This window comes from Schistocerca cancellata, chromosome 4, assembly GCF_023864275.1.
Source record: "Schistocerca cancellata isolate TAMUIC-IGC-003103 chromosome 4, iqSchCanc2.1, whole genome shotgun sequence".
In the NCBI taxonomy this organism is placed as follows: Eukaryota; Metazoa; Arthropoda; class Insecta; order Orthoptera; family Acrididae; genus Schistocerca; species Schistocerca cancellata.
The window spans coordinates 657,612,548-657,627,062 of record NC_064629.1 but is presented as its reverse complement, the minus strand read 5'-3'; positions in this window follow the sequence as shown (position 1 = coordinate 657,627,062).

Sequence of the window (14,515 nt, the reverse complement as noted above, 5' to 3'; positions counted from 1 at the left end):
GTTTGAGAACCGTCCCATATTTTTCATTGACTGTTCACATCAAGATAAAACACTGATATCTTCCATAGTTGACATGAAGATTGAAATAGAAACAAAAAAACCATTCTCAAAAATACAATAGCTTACTGCCTGGTCATTCATGATTCGATAATAGAAATGACTCCATCAACCAATCAAGTCACAAAGCGTACTCAGATATAAAAACAGTGTTGAGTAAGACCTCCACTTCAATTTCTAACATTCTATCGCTTTAGTAGTTGAGGGAGACGGAAACAAAAGCAAAAGAAAATGAATAAAGCTATGATAGTTGATGCTAAATCAGACAAACATCCAGTGAGAGTGTTAGTTGCTAATTTAAGTGTTGGAAATGAATCTGTGCTACAAGCTATGAATACCAAAGTCTCTTTCAGTGCATTACACTCTTTATTTCACTCATTGCCAAAAGAGAACAATGATTGTAAAACATTGGTGTTTTCAAAAAATTTACTATGCCCAAATGTCCTAAGTATTCTCGAACAAATTCTACCTGAAGATATTGAAATGCTGCAATTGGAAGACTACAGATTCGACTGTACTGCTGATGCTGCTGATGCTGCTGATGATGCTGCTGCTGCTGCTGAAGATGATGATAATACTTACTTTTTCTTCGACTGGATTAAATCGAAAAATGTTTCTGAACTCCTTTGTGGAATTTATAAGAAACTTATAGAAGAAGAATATAAAAATTTGAATGCTATTGACTATTACTTGTTTCCTAAACAATTGTTACCTTCTTTATTTGATATTTCACATAACTTCCATAGAGTACCACAAATGTTTCGTAATTATGTTTTTATTTCTAAGTATCAATATTGTTATAAGCATTATGATCTGAATGCACACTTGGACTATGTAAAGTACTTAGAGGTGGGTATTTGACATCTTTTGTGGCAATTTTTCTTTCACTCTCGTCCTGCGCGTATCCTTTCTCTCTTCAGACCATGTTGTTTCATTTTTCTTCTTTGGATTTACCTTTTGGTGAACTTCTCATTTGTGAATGTTGGACCTGAAGGTTTCGCAGTTTTGGACGTCTTCTCCAGAAATTCCGCCAGTCTGAGATTAATTTTGATCTCGCCAACCCATTTCATCGTGCACGCTTTGGCGAAGCACCTGTTGTCAAGAAAATCGACGATTTGTTTTGCAAGTCTTTCTAGATTAATTTTTTTTCATGTGTCCATAGAATCTTAACCTACGTTTTCTTGTTGCACTATGGATATTTGTGTACTGTTTGATTTCCTGATTGCTACTGTGTCGATATTCTTCGTCTTCAAATTTTTGGTTTAGGATTTTTCGTGCAATTTTGTGACTCTTTTTATCATTGTTTTCGGTGTCTGTCTTCTTGTTCAAAATTAGTGTTCCTGATCCATAGAGGCATTGTGATTTAATTACTGTACTGTAAGGTCTTAGTTTCCCTTGCTTGGAGATATATTTCGCGTAGCAGATATTTTGGAAAAGTCTGTCATTTATGTACTGTTGTTATAATTATTGTTACTATTATTATTCCCTCTTAATTCTTCTCTTAATTCTTCTTTCAGGAGCTCAAACATGAAATGCAATCAGCAAGTAGTGGCAATGAACCAGAAAAGTGTTGTTCAGTTTTCTATATCTTTCCTTTTTCATTATGTGCATGAGTTGTTTTCATTTCGTAAGTAGCATGCAGTATACACACTTCTGCATGGAATATTAAATATCGATGACCAGTGCCTGTAATGATCACACACTTTTCTTCTCAGTTACACTTAGCCACATACCCCGGTTCCATCAACAGCATGTTTTCCTGAATTAAAGAGGAGGATTAGGGCTGGCGGTTGTGAACACTTTGAAATTACTCACATGAACCTCTGCAAAAACTATGAATCTCCAGAAGATTTTGAGGAGAAGCTGTTGGCCTCTGCGAGTTTTAAACCTGTCACCTTGTGGAGGTATGTGGTTGATACTTTTGGAGGATACCGGCCCTGTGATGAGGAGAAAAGAGGAGAAAATTCATCAAATCTTGGGCCATCTGAATTCCATTCATGAGAACCTCAAATGTACCATGGGTCTAAAAATGGACAGGTGCCTCTCTTTCTTGAATGTCTCAGTTCACTATAAAACTGACATAGTGTCTTCTGCAAGCTGACTAGTACAGATCTTTACTTGCAAATCGAGACATGTCATCCTCCTGTGCAGACCAATTGTGTTCCCAATCCATGGGGCACATATGACTGCTAATAGGGATACTCTAAAGGAAGAACTAAAACACCTAAAAAAATTTTTTTTAGCGTACTGGCTATCCATCATGGAAGATCCACAAGGATTTGTTATTTAAACCACAGGTGAGTGTTCGACCTCAAATGGCTCAAGAGGAAACTGTTCGGTCCACATCCTTGCAACTAGTCATACGGAATCTTTCTTCTGAAATTGGTTGTATTCTGTCTGAACATAGTCAAGGCTATTTTACTGCCAGCACCAAAGACAGCCATGCTCTTTGACTCTATGAAGGGCGTCTTGGTTCTATGGAAGGCAGGCGTGTATAAGATTCTCTGTCAGTGTGGTTTGTCGTATATCCAACATACGTTACGCATAGTTCAAGAACGTTGCACTGAACATTAACACTCTGCCTGCTTGCGACTGTACCTAACTGTTACTTCTGCTGAGTTATTGTCTCATAAAATTAAAAAAAAAATTAAAAAAATACTTTGATGTAGTCATAGGGTCGAGTCTGACACGTCTGCTTTCATGCGCTGCAGCTAACTCGTTGCAGATAATAACCTGCACCTGAGATCCTGCAGTGAAATAGGCTAGAACTGTGTGTTAGTAAAATACAAAGAAACACAAAATAAAAGTTAAATTAATAATTTAATAACAAGGATTCAATTCGAACACCTGTAATTGATGTTGACGACAGAGAATTACGTTGAATAACGTTTATTCAAGAAATGACATCTCACATAAATAGGAAATGGTCCTATGACAGACGTAAAAGACCTTTGTCAAATGCATAAGAGTTACGTTGCGAGCGTTACGAGCATGGTAGCAAAATCCCCAAACTAAATAGTTATCGAAGATACGCAGAAACGAAGTCCATTTCAAAATCACTATACACAAAATATTCAATAACTGAAAACAGCTCAGAGTTTGGCTTAATGATTTACAAATTATCACAAGCGATACAAAGAATGGAAACTCAGTCTGTTCTCAGTTCCGCAAATCAAGCGGCAGAAAGTAAGAGTCCTACTCTGGAGCACATTCAAACCTCTCGAAGTATTAGTTCCTTCAGAAGGCAAAGTATGGTAGCGGCCGTTCACCACCCACATCCAATATGTGACATTATTGTTCATATTATTTAAAACATTTTTGTAAATATTTTATTGAAACTGTTAAAGCAGAAGTAGAGACATCTTGTTTGAAGCGAAATCGATACTGAAACTCTTTGATAAGATTAAAATGAATGTACATATTAAGAAAAAGGGTGTAATATTTACTTTTAAATATTGTTAAGATATCTACACTCCTGGAAATGGAAAAAAGAACACATTGACACCGGTGTGTCAGACCCACCATACTTGCTCCGGACACTGCGAGAGGGCTGTACAAGCAATGATCACACGCACGGCACAGCGGACACACCAGGAACCGCGGTGTTGGCCGTCGAATGGCGCTAGCTGCGCAGCATTTGTGCACCGCCGCCGTCAGTGTCAGCCAGTTTGCCGTGGCATACGGAGCTCCATCGCAGTCTTTAACACTGGTAGCATGCCGCGACAGCGTGGACGTGAACCGTATGTGCAGTTGACGGACTTTGAGCGAGGGCGTATAGTGGGCATGCGGGAGGCCGGGTGGACGTACCGCCGAATTGCTCAACACGTGGGGCGTGAGGTCTCCACAGTACATAGATGTTGTCGCCAGTGGTTGGCGGAAGGTGCACGTGCCCGTCGACCTGGGACCGGACCGCAGCGACGCACGGATGCACGCCAAGACCGTAGGATCCTACGCAGTGCCGTAGGGGACCGCACCGCCACTTCCCAGCAAATTAGGGACACTGTTGCTCCTGGGGTATCGGCGAGGACCATTCGCAACCGTCTCCATGAAGCTGGGCTACGGTCCCGCACACCGTTAGGCCGTCTTCCGCTCACGCCCCAACATCGTGCAGCCCGCCTCCAGTGGTGTCGCGACAGGCGTGAATGGAGGGACGAATGGAGACGTGTCGTCTTCAGCGATGAGAGTTGCTTCTGCCTTGGTGCCAATGATGGTCGTATGCGTGTTTGGCGCCGTGCAGGTGAGCGCCACAATCAGGACTGCATACGACCGAGGCACACAGGGCCAACACCCGGCATCATGGTGTGGGGAGCGATCTCCTACACTGGCCGTACACCAGTGGTGATCGTCGAGGGGACACTGAATAGTGCACGGTACATCCAAACCGTCATCGAACCCATCGTTCTACCATTCCTAGACCGGCAAGGGAACTTGCTGTTCCAACAGGACAATGCACGTCCGCATGTATCCCGTGCCACCCAACGTGCTCTAGAAGGTGTAAGTCAACTACCCTGGCCAGCAAGATCTCCGGATCTGTCCCCCATTGAGCATGTTTGAGACTGGATGAAGCGTCGTCTCACGCGGTCTGCACGTCCAGCACGAACGCTGGTCCAACTGAGGCGCCAGGTGGAAATGGCATGGCAAGCCGTTCCACAGGACTACATCCAGCATCTCTACGATCGTCTCCATGGGAGAATAGCAGCCTGCATTGCTGCGAAAGGTGGATATACACTGTACTAGTGCCGACATTGTGCATGCTCTGTTGCCTGTGTCTATGTGCCTGTGGTTCTGTCAGTGTGATCATGTGATGTATCTGACCCCAGAAATGTGTCAATAAAGTTTCCCCTTCCTGGGACAATGAATTCACGGTGTTCTTATTTCAATTTCCAGGAGTGTATTTGTTATAATTATTAAACGTAAAAAGGTGCTATAATGTAATTATGTATGTAATAGTTACTAGCACTCATTTAGGGCTGTATGAGATATGTGTAGTACAAAAGATGGAGTAGTTCCGTCAGGAACGGAAAGCTGTGTAAGCGTAGGAAAAGGTGGGAACGGAATCGTTTGGCGCGCTTTGGCGGGCGCGAACAAAGTCAGTCGGTGGCCAGTGATCTTAGAGGCAGCACGTACAGCGCCAGCATAGTGTGTAGTGCGCCATATTGTTGCATCTTGCCTCGGTTGGAAACTGCAGTTTATCACGGCCTGGTATGGGGAGAAAAACGGGCTATTGATTATAAGATAGATCATCGCTATGAAGAGGAAATAAGTCCGACATGGATAACTGCTCTTGGCCGTTCTGATATTAATGCAGTTGTTGCCACCAAAACCACCGTCGCTGATCACAGCTTACAGGGTACGAGATTTTAGCTATGTATTATAGTGTGTGCCAGGAAGTTGAAATATGCTTTAAGAATAATAACCATCATCCAAATTAACAATTGTGTCCACCTGGTAATTTATCCCTCTCATGAACCAAGCAGGATCCTAACCTGGTACATGAAAATTCCGAGTGACCTGTATTCAGCCAAGACTGTGAAATCTTTAATATATATTGGCAAATCAGTGATTAATCAGTGAAATAATTGATGGAAAGAATTACTGAGAATTTCATAATTAACATTGCTATTATTTTCTGTGTTAAAATGATTACGTAAGGTTATGCCAGATTCAGAGACCACATTAGATAAATTGTTTGCTGCTTTCACATTACGTATTAATGAAAGGAAATACTAAGTTGATGATTAATGGTGATAAATAGTAACGTTAAACAGTTTATAGTGAATCAATGAAATGTTGAGTACCAAATATGTCGGTGTAGAAACCCTCCCTGTCCAAATTTACTTTTGCTTTCATGAAATCAGTCTGTTTGCTTAAGCAATTTGGTACTGTAGTTTTGTTTCGAGCGGCTAAACTTTTCTTGTATTGCTGAACCATCTTTTATCTAAATCTAAAGTGAAGTATGTTAAGTTCAAAATAGTTCAAATGGCTCTGAGCACTATGCGACTTAACTTCTGAGGTCATCAGTCCCCTAGAACTTAGAACTAATTAAACTTAACTAACCTAAGGACATCACACACACCCATGCCTGAGGCAGGATTCGAACCTGCGACCGTAGCGGTCGCTCGGTTCCAGACTGCAGCGCCGAGAACCGCACGGCCACTTCGGCCGGGAAGTATGTTAGGTAAGTAGGGAGTTTTTTCTGCTGTCCTACTCAGCTTCATTACGTGTGCCTAATTAGACAGGCGAATAATAGTGTACCACCAACCACATATATTGTTATCGATGCAGAATAGTAGTCTAACTGCTGTTATTTGCCATACCTCTGAACTAATGACTTATTTGAAGAAACGAGTTAGAGTCTGATGCTTAATCCTTAGGTTAACACAAACGGTTATTACATTTGTTTTTGTAGTTTTGCTGTCTGGATAGGTAATTGTATTTCTGTTTGTTGCATTGCTTATTATTAACAGTATAGTATAAGAATATTACAATTGGCTTTGCATGACAGTATGTTTTGTAAACCAGTTCAGGGAATACAAAATACCCGCAGGTATTACATATGGTTCTACATATCAGGACAGTAAATAATACACATAACATAATGGAGGAATATTACAAATACCACCACAGTCGAACACCACTCTTTACTTCAGATAGGTCTGCCTCCTTCCAGAACTTTCATTAAAGCGCCCTGAATCACTCTCTTGAGCTCTTCACTTGAAAAGTCCCAGTCTCCACTTGACTCCCGTAGTGTTCTGCTACGGTCTTCTTTTCACATTGGCTGATGGCCGTCCCACCAAAAATACATCGTTCTTACGTGCTACAAACATGATTTGACACCTCTTGACAACTTTCCTAAGTTGAACAACCATATTACAACAATATTTAAATAAAATAAATTTCATAAACATTTGGTCATACTCTGACCACGCACAATGAATATAAATAAAGGTTTCTTCATTAATAAATGAGACAGCATTCTTGTGCAAGTGCTCTCACTATAAATGACACCGGACTGTCGTTATATATTTTTTGAACAATTATTTACGCCCTCTTGACAGAAGTGTCTTTTGATTCTTTTTCCAATTTTGGAATCCGATAACACATGCGAGTGACCCTTTTAAATTAGCTCAGTTTTTTTACAGCACTTGTAATGTTGTAACTTTAATTTGGTATGCTGATGTGTAAGGTTGTAACTTTAATTTGCTATGCTGAAATCGGTGCTAATTGACAATGAAAGTGGGTTAAAAGCCGTGATCTGTCTGGGGACGTTAACCGTGGATTACTGGGCAACTGTTTCATCAGATATTTAGTCTAGGTTTACCAAGCAGACAAACATTAATGATAATCTTTTAATAGTCATACAAAACCGGTAATATATATATATATAAAAAGGAGAATGTAAATAAAAAGAAAGAAATCAGTTTATATTTGGAAATTTATTTTAAGATTGTTCATTGAAATTTCAACATATTATACGTGAGTTATAACTGAGCTGGTGCCTTATTTACGATTGAAAAAATGTGAGATTGTAATCTTACGGAACACATAAAATATGGAGCCAAGATTGGGACACTGCATACAACACTGCATTCATAAAATAACAGACGAAGAACATTGAAACAAAAGCAAGAAGAAATTAACCACAACCAACAGATTCAGTTTTTACCCAAAGAAATTACGTTCATACCACAATCCTGTCCGTCATGTAATTACCACACACTGGTATACTAAATTCATATTAACTCTTTGTGAAATCTTCGCAAAAAGAATAGCTGAGGGCTACTTTGATGATTACACCACATGCTTCACGTGGTCAACTTGGTTTACACAAAGCGTACAACTCCACAATAATTTTGATAATTAAAATAAATTAGATCGAAAAGCAATTGACCAAAGAAAAACCTTAAACTGGTTACTAACGTCTTACTATTAACCTGATGGGTCAAACAGTTATATAAGCACGTGGTAGTGGTCTCTCAAAGTACACCCCACGTGGGCTGAACATAAAGAAAAGTTGCTATATTGAAAATATAGTCAAGACGAGACGTTATAATCACACAAGCATTCGCATTTAAGATTGATGAACTTAGTTAGAGTTACTGATCAACACGTGGTTCCACTTTACTCACAAAGTAGTAACAAAGCAACTACCGCAAAATAATCTGAATTTAACACGAGAATTACACTCCGCTGCACTTTAAGATAGCATTAGATATTTTAGAGCTAATCCTGAAATCAAGGTGATTAAATTTTCAGTTAGGCTGAACTTAAGAAATCCATTGTCCTACGGACTTAACAGACACGCGCTTAGCCGGAGATCTTACCACTTCAGACGCTCGCCACGGCCACACTGCAACTGCCCTACTGCCGAGCGTGCTTCCTGAGGGTGGCTCACAAAGACCAACGGAAGTGGCCAGAGGGGCAGCTTCCTATACCAACATGACAACGGACGGACAGGACCATACTAAGGATAGAAACCTCTTTGCTTTTAGGAAGCGTAGCTACCTGTTCCGACGTTGGTCCTACTGTTCTCTAGCAGACAGCCTTGTCTGCTACCCTCAAGCATGCAACTAGAAATACATATGCTCATTCATCCTCTCACACAAAAGGGAAGGGGGATGACAGTGTCTTATCATATACAGTATATAAAAGAAAGCGGATGTAGGTTCCGTATGAGACTGTGTGACATGAATTACATATAAGAATTACATATAAACTGTGCTTTAAAGTGTAGTAGTGTGACAGATCGTTCTTGTTTATGTGTAAAAGTAACACGTTCCACTGCTCAGTCTCCTCCCAGATAGTCATAAACGCCACAGTACATTTAGAAGAGGAATTTATTCCATAAATGGCAACAGATTTAAGAAATTAAACATGAAAGGAATCCAACAGAGACCTTTCATAACCCCAACGCTCCGGGAAAAGACTGTGCAGGGAATTTTCTGGCCATGCTAGGACATTCCCAAGCAGGCTTCTCACACCCTACTTAAACCAAAAGTGTAAAAGAAAAAGGCAAAAGGACACCAGCTACTTGCTAAAACACAATAATTTCAACACATCTTTAGAATCTACCAATTTCAAACAGAAAAAAAAGAACACAATCTGTGACACCTATTTAAAAGGTAGTGTAGACCTAATTCGGTCAGCAAGTAAAAACAATGGTTCCTGTGTCATTAATATGAAAACAATTTCTGGTTGTTACCCTTATGGAGTTCACCAGTATTTGCTCATTGCAAGAGCCAACTGATCACAGGAAAATTTATGACTGTTTATTTACAAGCAAAATTTATGAAAATAGCAAAGGTGCCACAGCAATTAAAAAAAGAACATCAAATAACATCGGTATTAAAAAGCAGAACATAACAATGCACAATCTGCAAAAGCAACAAAATGATAAGAGAAAAAACATGTTTTACAAAGTGGTTATCGCAAAAAAATTCTATATCGTATAAAACTAATAATTTGTAGAATTAAAATAACTATGTGGCACTCATTTAATCACTCTACTATATTTCAATTAGCTAGCAAACAATGAGCACTGTGTCATTATGCTGAAACTACAATAATTATGTGATTGTTACCCTTAAGGGGTTCCTCACAGTAAATATGCCCCATGCAAAGGCTAATCGATCACAGTTCAATGAGAATAAAAAGCTATCTGACTGATAAACGAAGCAATGCCACAGCAATGAATTTACGAAACAAAATATCACAAATCTAATACATCACACAAAAACAAACATTGATAAATAAAACAGTACAATAGTCAACATCTAAAACAAAAAAAAACACCTATAAATAAAACACCTGCAAAACACAAGAGTCAAAGTCTAAAAAAGATAAATAGAACACCTGCAAAATACAAGAGTCAGTCTAATAAACACCAATAAATCGAACTCCTGCAAAACACACGAGTCAGAGTTTCTCTGACAGAAACACACGTATATGCACTGGACTAAGAACCGTATAATCACTGTTCACTGACACACTCAGTACTTCCACTGTTCCGATGCACAATATAGGGGAAAGAGGGGGGGTTCGTCGCCACAGCTGTCAGTAGGGATTTTTTTGTCCATCTGTTGCGTGCGATCCCGCCGTCTCTGCCCTCTCATGAAGTTTCTCCCGTGTCACGTCATCTCGATTTGGTTCCATGTTTGTGTTGTCAATTTCTTGCGGTATCCTCGTTTGACACGCCAGGTTGATATTCCTGGGCAAGGATGACACTTAATGGCTCTTCTTTTGTGCCACCCTTAGCGACCAGAGAACATCGAACCATGATTTACTGTCGCTTGACAGTGGGCATCCGTCAGGAGATGTTGATAGGCATCATTGAAGTCTGCCAGTTACTCTGGACAGTATGTGTCAAAAGGCTCCACGCCCTTTGTGTTGTTACATTCTTGGGTTATCCTCAATTGGCTCGCCGGTTTGATATTCCTGGGCAAGGATGACACTTAATGGCTCTTCTTTTGTGCCACCCTTAGCGACCAGAGAACATCGAACCATGATTTACTGTCGCTTGACAGTAGGCATCCATCAGGAAATGTCGATAGGCGTCGTTGACGTCTGCAAGTTTCTCTGGGCAGTACCTGTCAAAAGGCTCCACGCCCCTTGTGTTGTTTCACCGCGGCCGTCTCGTCACGGTCACGTGCGTGTGGTGCGTTGCCAGCAGATGGATTTCCGTGCAGTGGACCGCTCGCCCATCTCAGGTCATCGCCTCGAGGAAGGGTCGCCCGGGGCGGCCGCCCATTAGCTCCAGGTACAAGGGAAAGTGTTTGCCGCGTACCTTCTTTTGTTGTTGGCCGCGCTCCCAAAGTGGCCTGGCTGACAGCGTGTCCTGCTGGGAAACCCGCCAGTTTACAACTAGTCCGGCTGCTCCCGCTGTCTCTTAAGAGTTTTGCCGGTTCGCTTTCACGTTCTCAACTGCATTCACAGAAATTTTTCATCATCCTTATGTGATTACACAATGTCATACATAATACCACTTAGTATTGTCTTTCACAATTTTTAAGAACAAAGTGAGACTTAATATTTTTTTTAAAATCAAAAAATTAGATGAATCGACAATATAAAATAAAATTTAAATGAGTTGACAATGTAAAAAAAAATAAAAGTGAAATGACTTGACAGTATAAAAATAAAAATTTAAATGAACTGACAATATAATATTTAAATCCACATCACTAATGTGGTTCACTTACGTTTTAATAAATCAAATGCTATTTATTAATTCACTAAAATGAATAGGATTATGCCTTGTGCAAGTATAGGTCAGGACAGCATAGGGTTCACATGTTATTTACACACACATACATGCACACCTGTTGTCTATTCTACAAACTAACTACCCATAAACATGCATTACTCAATATTCTACTTCTATCCACTACTAGTTCAGCCAATAAGCTACTTCAATGCTATTTCAACACCGTGTATATACCACTACAACATTGTTCTAATTCGTCCTCTTCTTGACGCTAGCGTCATACGTCTTGTCACATGATAAATATGGAGAACTTTCCTTAAACATACACATTAAAAAGAACAATGGTTATTTACGCGCCAAAACATTTATACCAGTTCGCACACCTGAAAAGAGACTCGCAATTATACATTTATCATACTCATATATTCACACATAAAACAGTAAGAAAATTTCACCTAAAATTACGTTATCACAACAATTAATCACGCAGATGACTCTGAGAAGGTTAAAAATATTTGCATTATACAGGTTATATTACATTTTCTTACCCATTTTGCTGCGATTTCGTTCCTTCTTTACGTTACCTTTCGCTTCCAAATCAGTTATTTCGCCTGTGGTGGTTATTCTGGATTCATTTCTCATGAATGGAAAAATTGTGGTCACCTCTATTCTGTAAAACAGTATCATCTTAACATATTGAACTTACAACAGACACAAAAGATCCGAATCCTCCTGTAGTTTAAATGACAAATGTTTTGCTTTATCCTTATTACCTTAAACCAAGCTTTCCTTCGTTCCCATAATCAAAATTATTTAATCATCCACTACCTTCAAGAGGGAAATTTCCTCAGTACAAATCATATAGGCTGCAGTGCATCCCGCACCAGCGAAAACAGTAAGCTGTAATGCTCACAGCATCAGCAAAACACATAAACGTCGCTTTTCTAGGACAAGTATTAACGCAGAATAATTTTTTTTTTTAGGCTTTGGCTCAACATCAATCAAGACTACAAAAAGGATCCATATTTCCGGTCCATTCTCCATTTGCTGAAAAGCTGCTCGTATTTGACTACCACAATAATGTTTCAGAGCCACGTAAATTACACAAACCACAATTCTTCTTTCACCTTGAAGGGAATCAATATACTTACGAAATCCACATGCAGCACTTTTCGTACTCAGCTATAAAGAACAAAAAAAAAACATATATCATCAATATTAACATATCATCGCATGTTGGAAGCCAATGGTTCAACAATCGTATTATCGCATCCTGTTTTCAAGATTCCAAACTTACTCTTTCCTTTCTCAGAGTTCTCCTATCTTAAAATATTCATACAGCATGCATACTATAGTAAGAGATCCTCATTTATACTGACAGATATAGAATAGTAATAGATAGATAGTAGCACTGAAAGCAGAAAATCGGAAACAAGGCTACTAACAGCTGGGGACCTGGGTTTGCCAGACCCATAATACCCACAGATCGGATATTCCCCTGAGTTTTTGCACTAATTCAGCACAGATCTTGCTTCTCTCAGGAGCGACTCTTTTCAATTTACACACAAAAAAAACATAAACAGCATTTTACTCGTTCACAAAGAAACCTTTTATCTTCACGTTTGAATCAAACTAAATCCTAATTGCACAAGGAGAGAAAAAAATTAAAACATCACTTCAATCCATCACACAGAAACATCTTTATCATTAATTTTTACCAATATATTATTCAAAATGCATACGTCACAAATTTAAACTAATCAATTCTTTCTCCTCACCGTCCTCTCTACTTCTCACTGTCCTTTCTAGTCATTTGCCAAGTCGCTCATTTGTTGGGATTGGGTGCCTTCTGCGCTGATCGTTTGTCATTGCCGGTTTTGTTCATTTCCATTTGCCGGATTATTTCTAGGGTTGGCCGGCCGAATTTCGACATCATGAGGTGCTCCGCCTACAGTCCTATTCCCACCGTATTCATCGTATCGATTCTGGTTGCCGTACCTGTAGCGTTCACGATCCTGTCCACGTCCTCGATCATTTCTGTTGTTCCACCTGTGTTCGCGACTGTCACCCCAGTTTCTATACGGCCGGTTGCGATTATTGTTCCGTTCGCGTCGCGACGACCAGTCACGCCGTTGATTAGTAATACGGCCACGACTGCGGTCGCGCTGCTGTGCCCCGTAATAACTTTGTGCCTGATTAGGTGGGCATTCTCCTGTATTGTATTCCAACTCTTGGAGAAGCGTCTTAAACGTTTCCACGTCCTCTTTGCATCGTCCCGCAAGAATGACGTGCCGCAAGTGCATCGGCAATTTGGTGATGCATATCCTAATTAGTTCCGCAGGCCCGTATGGGTCGTATAAAAATTGATTTGCCTGCAGCATGTGGTCGAATAGGCGTGCAGGGCTGCCGAAACCAGACTGGTTCAAATTTGGCAGCATAATTTCTGGCTCTGCTGTGAGCCCGTTCGTGCTGTTTTGCATTTCGTCTGAAGTATTCCCCATTGCATTTTCGGAATCGCCCGACGCGTTAATATTGGAAATCAAATTATCCCCTTGGTCCATGTTGCTTACGTTGTTGGACCGCTTACTTTTAGCTTGGTTACGTGTTTGCATTAGTGCAATTTATACTCAGTACGCAACACACTAATCACAATAAATGTGTCCCCCAAAAATTACGACAGTCACACGAAAGATACCCAACCTAGTACACACTTTTTCACACGCAAAACAAATTTTTATCTTTGATCGAAACAGTGGAATTTCCAAGCGAGAATAAAAAACACACAGACATATAAAACACACAAATATAAAAAACAAAACAAGACAAACAACGCAACGCCGATCAACAACGCCGTGAACCTTTTGAAAGACTGCTCGGAAACAACACAGAAGTTGTTTGAGCGCTGTAGGGAAAAAAAATTTAGATTATAACACGCTCGCAATCTAACATTTCAGAGATTCCAGAGTCTAGCGGAATCACAGAACAGGGTCGCCATGTGTAATGTTGTAACTTTAATTTGGTATGCTGATGTGTAAGGTTGTAACTTTAATTTGCTATGCTGAAATCGGTGCTAATTGACAATGAAAGTGGGTTAAAAGCCGTGATCTGTCTGGGGACGTTAACCGTGGATTACTGGGCAACTGTTTCATCAGATATTTAGTCTAGGTTTACCAAGCAGACTAACATTAATGATAATCTTTTAATAGTCATACAAAACCGGTAATATATATATATATAAAGGAGAATGTAAATAAA